At 40.8% G+C, this 11425-nt stretch overlaps 1 long non-coding RNA gene across 1 annotated transcript; it reads right to left on the reverse strand.

Moving 5' to 3' along the window:
• Window positions 1-5377: 5377 nt before the first annotated feature.
• Window positions 5378-8571, reverse strand: LOC115576930 (uncharacterized). Its single transcript, XR_003982971.1, has 3 exons — window positions 8510-8571; window positions 7697-7783; window positions 5378-5394 (listed from the first exon to the last, which is right to left on the reverse strand). It is a non-coding gene; the product is annotated as an uncharacterized LOC115576930 (long non-coding RNA).
• Window positions 8572-11425: the final 2854 nt, after the last annotated feature.

Raw genomic sequence — 11425 nt, forward strand, 5'->3', positions numbered from 1 at the left:
ATAAGGCCTCTGCCTCTTTTCTACTCAAATATCAAATACTTTCAGATCAGGAGCAGCCGTGTGGCCGCACCTGTGGGATAGTCAACATGAATAAACCTATAAAATCCTTCATGTAACGCAACAACCCTGAAAGATGCCGTCAGCTTAGTGTGATGATGGAGAAGTGGTTAACTGCTGTGTCCAGTGTTATCTGTTCTATCCACTCTTATTAATGAACCCTTTCTGTTCCTGTCACATTAACAATACAAAGAATTATCCTGAGCTATTCTGCGTGTGATGAGATGGTGCAGCGGGACAAGGCATCTGATTCAGTCATTTGTTCTGATTATTGCATTTCATTCATTCACTGAAATGTATTTCATTCATTGTGAAAAATGTTGCTATGAGAAAATGCATCATCTTATGTGTCTATAGTTATGCTTATTTGTTAAATGTAGTCAGCAAATTCCCCTCAGCTGTGATATAATCATGCACATAAGCACAGTTGTCATCATAATAATGAGTAACTGTTGTAATTGTACTGTATTGTTATTAGGCAAGACTTACTATAATGTACCAGATAGACAAAGTTCAAATGTATTTAATGGTGACATTACAAGGAAAACAGAACATGATCATTTACAGTAAGACAACATTTAGGCTCTTCATCTACTCTTGATGAGCCACTGAGTGACCGTTTGAAGTGAAGCAATTACAAAGTATCCAAATTTGAAGTTGTTATTGTGACAAAGCTGTCACATTCTGTTGTCTCTAAATATGAACTGTCTGTCATACACATAATCAGATGAATACATCCTCTGCAAAAAGACAGGCTTGACACGAGTCTTGATCCCCGGTCGTCTGCATGCAACACGGTAGCAGTTCCACTGCTCTATTCCCTCAGCCCAAATGTTTTAGTTAGAAAAAGGCCATCAAAGTTCCCATAGCATCAGGTAAGAAAACTGATCGCAGTCGTTGTTGATTTTCCTCAAACATTAATGGAATTTCAATTTCCTCCACTTCTTCCCTGACGAAAAAGGCAAACACTGCAAGCTCAGCCAGGTCACGTCACGTCTACGGGAAGAGAGAGTGTCCGACTTCATAGCAGCGTTTGTATCCCCGCCCCTGCTGTCGCCAGCAGATCTCGCTGATGTGATCAGGCAGCAGGAGGTCAACTTGAATGCGCCCATTTATATGTATATTCACTTTGACGTGGCTTGAACACGACTATTCCACACGGAGATGCCAGCGGCTGGGGGCTGCGACCTGCAAACCACTGTTAGACGAGCGCTACAGAGTACACAGTGACAGTGTAGGTGACTGTGTCGATGCCTGTCCCAAAAAACGCGACAGTCAATAAATCGTACAAAAGTGAATATTGTCGTCCTTATATCTCCGTAATGAAAGCCTGTAATCACAAATAACTCATGGTGGAGTCAATGTCGACAAGTTAATCTTTCTGGCAAAAAATATAAAGGCTGAGTGAAACTGAACAGGGCTACATGCTGCAACTGTTAGTACTGCACTTTACTTGTGGAAAAGTTTTGTTAAAAGCCTTTAAAAAGCTGTGAGGAATTTATTTTTATAATATTTCATATAGTTTTTGTTTGAGAATATTTTACTCATTGGAAAGCTAATTCTATATTTTATTATTTTATTTTGTTCATTTCGGAATGTATTAACTTAGTATGAGGCAGCACTTTACAACAGTATTCTTTTCTTTTTTTTTTCTTTTGTATGTTACAACAAATTGTTGGTTTACAAAAGTTCTGAATACACAACAAGCACAATTCTGTTTTGCATTTTGTTCCCAAATGAACCGAACCGTGACCTCAAAACCGAGGTACGTATCGAACCGAGATTTTTGTGTATTGTTACACCCTGTCAAAATAGTTGAGATCCATTTACTCCTGTCTAATATAAATACCAGTATGTACACACACACGGAGACAGTGTCAGTAAAGTTAAGATTCATACACTCCTGCCAGACACAAATACAAGAAAGGGACAGTATACTTAGTCCTGAAATGATTCTGCAATATATCAAAACTTTGCCTGCTGCATTGTGTTTGCCATAAATTCAGTGGAAAGTGTTAAACCATTATATTAAAGGCATGATGAAATAGAAAGTTATAAGGAAATGGCGACACAGGGTGTCTGTGAAAAAGAGGAAGTGTTACACTCAAGGCTCTGTCTGTCATTATGTCTCTGATGATCATTTTTGACTTAGTATTAACTTTGCAAATTTCAAGGAGGTGTAAGGTGTAACCATGATGTATTGAAGTTTGGAGATCTAATGAAAATCAGTAAAGAAACAGTGTTGGGCTGAGGTAATGAGAAGGTTTTAAAGAACTGATCAGGTCAACATGAGGCCAAAAGGAAGTGTCAAAATCTGATCACGCTTTGGGCACGGGCACAGACTGTGGCAGAGGCATGTTTGATCATCATGAAATTGTTAGCTGTCATCAAGGGACTATTACTCATTAAAGGGAGGGTTGGGAAAATGTCTTAATAAGGACATAAAACCAAGCCACTGTCAAAAGCAAGAGAGAAGCGTTATGAAATCTTAATCAAGGGGTTATCAGCCAGTGAATGAGAAATGCTGAAAAAATGTCCTAATAAGGACACAAAACCAAGTCACTGTCCAAAGCTAGAGTGTATATAACCTTAGGAGCACGGACTAAAGCCATGGAAAGACCTGACCCTCTCCATCTCAGCTAAATTTAAGTCTTTCTAACCAGGCCTCAGCTCTTTTAGATTAATTGGTTATTTTAAGTATTGTGATTTATCAATAAGTATTTTTGATAACGACCAATAGTAATTGAAATAAGTATAGCGCTGTATGCTTTGCCCTTGCTTAAATCTACGCAATAAAACCCACATAAGTTAAAGTTGTGGACATTGATTTTATGTCTTTTTGATTGGAAGTAAAAATCAGGTGTTAAGTGTGCATAATATCTCAAAGGTTCTTAAAGGTTACTCTAGCCTCCCATATTGAAACAGTCCTTTATGGTTTACCAAAAGCCCTTAAAATCCAACCTAGCACCATACCAAGTGCACAGATCATTTAGAGGAGAGCTGCCATTAACAGGCGTGGCTGGTGGCCGTATCTGACTCAAGGGCTTCATGTCAGGTAACAAACCAGACGAAGCAGGGTTGACGTTCGGATTCAGGCAGTTAGAAGCTAGGCGAGTCTCCTCACCACCAGCTTAAGAAATCCCCATTTAAATTGCCAGTTTTTAAGCAACCTCTTGCAGGTTTAGTGATCTAACCCTTTAAAAGGAGAGCTGGTCGAGTGCCTTCTGGACAGGGGTAAATCTCGGGATCTAACACCTCTCTTATTAGGGCCCGAGCAGGTAGACCGGCGAGGTCCCTATTGTAATTGGAAGGAACTTTTTCTTCTCTAAGCTTGACTGCAGTTTTGGATGCCTAAACATACCCCAAAACTCACCAAATTTGGAATATCCGTCACATCCGGCGAAAATCACGATCCTGCACTGTCACTGGGTGTGGTTGTGACCTGCGTGCTCTGTAGCGCCCCCTAATGTTCTTCCCTGCCTTCCACTTGCGCGTAGACAAACTAAATTCAGTACACAGATTCATCATGAGCAGACGCACAAAAAAGTCTGGGGGCCAACAGGAAGTCAGCCATTTTGATGTGTGGCAGCATTTTTGTCCAAGTCATGCCTACTTTGAAAACTAGCTTGCCCTAGAGCTTAAACACCACAGTCTTCACATTAACTCAATTATCATCTTCATGCCTTAAAGAGCAAAAGTTATTAAAATCTTTCAACTGCATCATACTTTAGTGGGCGGGACGGTGGAAACAATTTTTTCCCCTCGCCGTCAAGCATCAAGGATTTATAACTTTAACATACAATTTCCTATCCACACCAAACTGCTCATAAATGTAGAGGCTGTCTCCCCGAATAAATCTCCGCACATCTTCGTACTTAAATTATCTCCTCCTACAAACGTAACACCAGTGACCTAACCCTACGTCATACCTTCTGGCCGTGGCAATGCCCGCCATAAAAATCCTTCGTCATGAAGCATCGAGTCCTAATAACTTCTTCATACTATTTCCTATCTCGGCCAAATCTAGAGGGAGTCGCCATGAATAGATCTGTGCATGAGCCCGACGCTCGCGGACTGCAAGGGCCCTTTCATCACTACTTGCAGTTTTAATATTTTTCATATTAAACATTGTCAGCCTTGCTTGAATGTCTCACTCTACCTCACGCAACACTGTTATGCATATTTCCAGAATAATAGAAATACTTTATGTGTTTACTTATGTAAGTCTGTCATCTTGGTAATTACCAAGGGTTAAATGCTAATAGCCAGCTAAACAGCTAGCATAGATTTATGAGAAAAAGCTAAAATTAGCATGTATTTGCAGCCCTGTTACTGAGTGTTGGTAACAGGGTTGCGCTAGATTTAGCAAATATCAAATGTAACATGTAATACAAAAAAAAAATCCTTTAATGCCTGAGATGAGCCAATAAAGGTTTTTATAGTTTAAAACCTATTATTGATGAATATGTAACAGATAATTGTCAAATACAAGGTTAATTTTTTGAAAATTCCGAAGCCAAAATGTCCTCCAATTCTGGAATGACCCATGTTACACTCAGCCAGTCATCAGACAATTGTTAAACTGGACTTAAGAGATGAAGACTGGCTCTACTGGCAGCTTTCACATGTGAGAATATAAATGTACTAAAGAAGAACGATGCTGAAAAAAACAAAAAGTTTAAACAAATTTCTCTGAATGAAAAACAGCTCACCTCTTTACAGCAGGAGGTTGTTGTCCTTTAAAATAAATGGGACAATCGTTTGACCGGTCACTCTTGAAGGACACACAGCTGGGACCAGATCCATGTCCAGGTCCAGGTTCAGGTCCAGTAGAGGCTGGTCTCCTGTTGGACAGAGAAGAAGACCACCAGAGATGTTAATTCACTTTCTAGTCTTCAAACACAGAAGCGTCTGTCCATAAAATAGTGGAAAACATCAGGAATAAACCTTCAGAGAATATTGGACCAAACTAATTCAATAAAGTGAAATGAAGAGTTGAAGACTGGTTCTATTGGGCAGCTTTCTACAATGAGAAGGTAAATTTAAGTGAGGAAGAACGAAGCTGAAAATAAACATCAGATTTCAAAAAAACATCTTTCTCCACAGTTAAAACATGAATCAGTCATTTATTAATGTTATTAACAGCTCACCTCTTTACAGCAGGAGCTGGTTGTCCTTTAAAATCAATTAAACAATTATTTGATCGGTCACTCTTTAAGGACACACAGCTGGGCTCAGGTCCAGGTCCGGGTCCAGGTTCAGTGGTTTTAGAGGGAGGGCCTCCCTCCTCTCTGTCCTCACACTGATTCATGCTGCTCATCTCACACACACTTTCATCTGGAGAGGAAACACAAATCATTCATCTGCACATCAACTGAAATCTATATAAACGGTCACTTTCCTTCTGTACATGACTGTGGAGTCTTTCTGTGGAGTTTGGAGTGTTAAATAACTGATTAAAAACAAATACTGACAAGTTGATTTAACCAGGAGGCAGAAATTGTTCTAATAACGTGTTGTGTTATTATAAAATATGAAAGTCTCAGGTGTGTTCAGGTGGGTTTTGTCTGTAGAGGCTATGACAGCTCTCACTGACGTCATGTCTCCTGTCAGAACATCAGCTGCTGGACTTGGATCAGTCCACTAGATGACGTCATGACGCTGTGGTGGAGTCAACACACACGTTTCTCTGATATCTTTTAGTCTAAAAGAGTCAATCTGGTCATCTGTTGTTTATTTAAAACATTTATCTGCAAAGTAAAAATTTGAATCTCTCTCTCTCATCACTGGCTGTAATATCACATTCACTGCTTTTAATTCACAGGCTTGTACTTTGTTATTTTCAAGGGTTTCTCTCTGTGTGTGAAACCTATTGAGCCTCTTTTTCATTCACTTCTGGAAATCTTCAAGTCACAGCTTGTGATGGTTTGATTGACTGCAGACTAGATGATGTCATCTTGTTCTCTGCGTCAGGACTAAATATTAGTTTCAGCTCCTCGGCTCAATACAAACATCATTTCACATCCAGGTCCGTAAAATCTGAATGAATGTTTTTTATTCCCAAGACGAGCGACTGTCACTTCATCAGGGCGCCGTCACACATCTGTCTGTCAGATTCTCTTTCATATTCACAACAACATGTAGAGAAGTTAAAAGTTCAGTATCTTTTAGATCATTACAAGTGTGAAGGAGCACAAACACTCAAGTAGAGTGCAAGAACTTCCAGGTTGTACTTCAGCACAGTACTGAGATAATTGTACTCAGTTACTTTCAAAGAGAGTCAGATCCTTCCAAAATAAGATGGCTCGTCTGGATAAAGCTTCCAGAAAACACTAAAAAAACACATTTCTAGATCACCTTTCAGGTCAAAGTGACATGAAGAAGAGACTGTTGGTGGAGCGTCTCCACACTAGGAAGTCAGTCACAGTTGGTGCTGAGGGCTCAGTCTATAAGATGACATCATAGTAAATGGTGGGCCACATTCATGTGTTTGGACTCAGTTGAACTTCCAGGATAACATGTATCTGATGATTATGAACAAGAACCAGAACACCAACATATTATAAGTCACATCAGCTACAATCAACAGCTGCAGGGAGAGGAGGAGCGACAGGAAGTCCCCAGACTCCCTTGAGAAATTGCGCCATTTTGTGAGTTGTTGAGTTAAGAGAACATTTATTAACTGTGTGAAACGCTGTCTGTGAAAAATTCTTGAGGGTTTGGCCTTCCAGTAAATTCGGCATATATTACAGCCTCGTTTTAGGGGGTGCTGCAGCCCCATCAGCACCTCCAGCTCCTGCATCCAGGTGAACAGCTGCTCTCCAGCCTTGTATCAGTCATCAGTAAGTGGAGCTACAAAGTAACAACCACTCTGTGTTCAAACACTGACCAACTAACTCCACTTCTAGTCTTATTTCACCGGCTACACTCCCACAACGATCCAAATGATGCAACACGTCTTCCCCTTGTGTGAATGCAGGTGTAATTGTTTAAAACTTTGATGGAGGTTTTGCTTCATCCTCTAATCTCATCAGTAACATCTGGTCACCAGAAGAGGAAGAAGCACCATGACAGTGAGCAGTAAACATGAGTTCATGTTCCAGCCTGCAGCTTCTCTCTCGTCAGTCTATCCTGCTAAGCCGAACACTGCAGTACTTAGTTACTTTCACCTGTGGAAGTTAGTGCAGCAGACAAATCCTTCAAAATAAAAGTGTGTCAGTTGATGTGGAGTAAATGTGTTTGATTTGATTATTGATCACAATCAGTCAACAGTGACAGAAAGAGGCGACACTTCCTGTTGGAGGAGTGTTCACAGCTCTGACAGCTCATTTAGTGACACACTGACATTTTTATTCTTTCATTACAAAATAAAAGCTTTCATCTGCTCACCGTCCTCTGAATGCTGCTTCCTGCTGTCTCCACATCAACTACTGACGACCAACTAACTCCACCTCTGCTCTTCCTCCACCGTTCTCCTCTCAACATGGAGGATGATGTTTGTAATGGCGGCTGGTTGAACTCACAGCTGTTAGTTTGTAGAAATGAACAATGGAGCAGCAGATTGTTGCTGTTTCTAGTGTTGCTAAGCTAACGACAGCTTGTGTTAACGAGTCAAACATTTTTAAATGTGTTACATTACCTTCAGCTGGAGGTTCACACGGACACGACTGTCTGCACCACAACCATCACAGTGAATGAGACTTTGGACCGGCGCCGCCCGAAGATGCTGTTAGAGTTACACATTAATCACATCATATGAATCATATCAGTGAAATCTGATGACTTGTGTGTTTAATGAGTGTAAAGGTCTAATACATGTACAGTTGTTGTTACTTTGGTTCAGCAAAGCAGCTTTAGTGACTTTTACAGAGCAACATCACTTTAACTGACTGTTAGTTTCTATGAGGTCACTACACAACAACTCACACACAACTCACAAGTTGTCATGAAGAAACATTCAGGTAACAACTTGTGTTATAAGATCCTTCAGCTGTGCTGCAGATAGTGTTTGTGACTGTGATTCAGTTCAGGTCCAGTTTGAGTGTGTTTGATTAAGATTAAACTGATCTCAGTTCAGTCAGAGACAGAAACTTGAGTTCAGACGGTTGGATTTTTCAGTTTATAATGAAAATAGGAGTCAAAATATTTCCTTTCTTGACATTTTGTGAGTTTATGTTGTTGACTTATTAAACTAAGCAGTGAACTGGCTGCTTTTACATCTCCAGCTGAAGCTACAGGCTGTCAGACTGTCACCTCTGAGCTACAGAGTGCTGTTAGGAGACAGGACGGACACACAGAGACGTCTTTGATAGGACGTCAACACTGTTGTTCTTCACTCTGCTCAGAATGTTAGCTGGTTAGCTGAATGTTAGCTTGTTAGCTGAATGTTAGCTGGTTAGCTGAATGTTAGCTCGTTAGTTGAATGTTATTGTAAAGTTAAATCATATCTTACCTTTAAAGGACTGAAAGCAGCAGGTGAGAGCAAACACAGTCCGTCCTCAGCTGCTGACGGTCTCTCAGGTGTGCTTCATCACAGGAGGAGGAGCCCAGGTGAGCTCTCACACTCTGTGTACACGCCCTGATGCCTGCTGGGTCCTAGTGCTCAACCCTGTGCTTCCTTCCCTCCACATCAATAACAGTCCTGACTGTTGTGAAACACATCAGACCTCAGATCAGACTGAACTCACCTTCTTATCACAGTGTCATCATTCAAAGCACCAGGACAAACCACAGCTTCTCTCTGCCTGCTCACACAGGCAGCCATCTTGGCTCAAAGACCAGGCAGTTTTCCAGCTGATGTTTGTGTGTGAAATCAGTACAGGCCTTAAAGCAACTTCATGTTGTCATATATATAATATTTATCATTTATTGTTCATTTGTGCTGAAACTGAAGTGAAACAGTGAAGATAAAGCAGCAGTCTGATGAAAAACAGCAGGTGGAGGAAACTGGCCGTCCTTTCCTTTGCAGAGATAGCAGCTCGGTGCTAACTTGTTCTTTGGAATGTGTAGTTAGCTGGTCAGCTCTGCGTCGCAGCTCTGCCGCTGACTGATCTGGAATACTAGCAGGATCTTGCATCGCTGCTGTAAGGAGAAGTTCTCTGAGTTTTGACGACCTGGTCAGTCACATTTTTGAAATCCACAAATCCCCCCTCAGGTCTCAGGATGTTGCTTCACATGTGATCCTGAGAGCACAAATCTACTTGTATAATCCAGAGTTTTAAGGAGTTCATCTGTCAGTTCATTAATATTGGTAACATCTGGGCAGTTCAGTAACCAGCTGGGCATCGGCTTAGTCTCCATCTTGGCTCAGCAAGAATCATGAACAGAACATCAAGATCAGAAGTTACACAAAGAAAAGGAAAACCCAGATACACACTATAGTTATGACACTGAATTAACTAAATACCTGTTTCTCAGTTAATCTCTGGGTTCGTGAGAACAGGAAAGTTGGTGATATCAGTTTGTTAGGGTGAGATGCAGAGAGTGGCACCTACAATGATAGAGTCATTTCTGGAGTGTCCAACAGTGTTTGTGTTCACTCCTTGGATTACAATGCTCATTAAGTGGTAGTCAGACTTATTTTGGCAGATTTAAAATTTGGTCGTTCAGGCAGGTTTTGCTGCTGAAGGGCGTCACAAATGTGTCAGGGGCAGGACAGCTGTTATCACTGTCATGGAGGTGCAGAGAGGAGGCGGGGCACTCCTGGACTGATCTGGTCTCCCTTTCAGAGGGATGGGCACTGATGAAGGTGTCATGCATCAGAGACTGGGAACAGTGGCTAGAATATCTTCTGGGGGAAAAACTACCTGTGACCTCACTGTGTGTTTCAGAAAGATGGAAGTCATGTAACTTAACTCTGTGTCTGGATGGAGGTTGAGGAGCTGACTTCATTCCCAAGGACTAAGGAGGTCAGTCAGGAAGTGTTCACATGGTCTGAGTGGAGAGGGAGTTAACCTTCCATCAAGGGAGGAGTGCGAACCAGAGGAACCAGAATCACATCGGCTCAACGACTGTGGTGGGGAAAGACGTTCTGACCCGAAGCCTTAACAACTCCTTTATGTGTGTATTAGAGTCCATTTTGAAATCCACAATGAACGACTTCATCTGCTGGTCCCAACACTGCTCTGAATCTTTTAATCTGCTCTTCATTTCTGTGATGTGATGTCGTCGTCTTATCGTCCTTTATTGATCTCATTCTTTTATTCATCTCTTTATTTGCATCACCTTTTTCTGTTCAGTGTTTATTCTGTGATGTTCTTGATTCTGCTTGATTGTCAGAGCACTTTGTAAACTCTGTGTTTAAAGCTGCTGTAGAAATAAAGTTTATTGTAGTAAAAATCATATATTAGTGTGAAGCCTCAGCTTTAAGTATTTCTTTTAAGTATTCTGGAGAACTTCGGCACCTTTTCAGCTTATAAATTTCATTTGGGGAAAAGTGAGTGTTTTCCCATTAATACTGCAGCACATCATCTTCAACAGTCAGATTCACCTTTTCAATTTAGTCCATCAGGGTTTAAATACTGAGGTATTAACGTGACTCGTTCTTTATCGAGCCTTGCATCTGCTAATTTCACTCCCCTTATCTCAAAGATTACATCTGATATTCAAAGATGGGGTAACCTCCCCCTTTCATTAATTGGCAAGATCAATGTTGTTAAATTGAATATTTTACCAACATTTCTATTTTTATTCCAGTCAGTTTCTCATTTTCTAACTTACTATTGGGCTGCTCACATCCATAAACTTTGCTACTGGTTCAAATCTCCTGAATCCTCTTGGTGTAAATTGGAACTATCATCCTGTAGGGGATCTTCTATACCTGCTCTACTTTATTCCTCTTTACCTACAAAACCCTCTATATACTGATAATCAAGTGGTTCTTAACACACTGAAGATCTGGTATCAATTTAGACGGCAGTTTAAATTTGTAGCTGCATCTTCCTTGGGTGCTTTAAACAACAACCATTTATTTCCTCCATCACTTTCGGACTCGACTTTTTCAGTGTGGTATGACACAATTCAAACATTTGTATGTAGATTGTGTCTTTGATAGTTTTGCCAATTTGTCATCTCACTACAGCCTCCCTGTTACTCATCTGTTTCACTATTTTCAGACTTGCAATCTTGTCACTAAGTGTTTCTCTAATTTCCCATCTTTACCTCCAGAACAGCGATGGGAAACCACGCTATCATTTGCTCCTCATCACAGAGGAATCATCTCAAAGTTGTATGATATTATCTTGGCTTTTAGCAATCACTCAGATTCTAAACTTAAGTGTACATGGGAAGAGGAACTAGGAATGCAAATACAGGAAGAGTCCTGGGAACAGGCCATAGAGAGGATACGATCTACCACCTCTTGTGCTCG

This window comes from Sparus aurata, chromosome 24 (genome assembly GCF_900880675.1).
Source record: "Sparus aurata chromosome 24, fSpaAur1.1, whole genome shotgun sequence".
Classification (NCBI taxonomy): domain Eukaryota; kingdom Metazoa; phylum Chordata; class Actinopteri; order Spariformes; family Sparidae; genus Sparus; species Sparus aurata.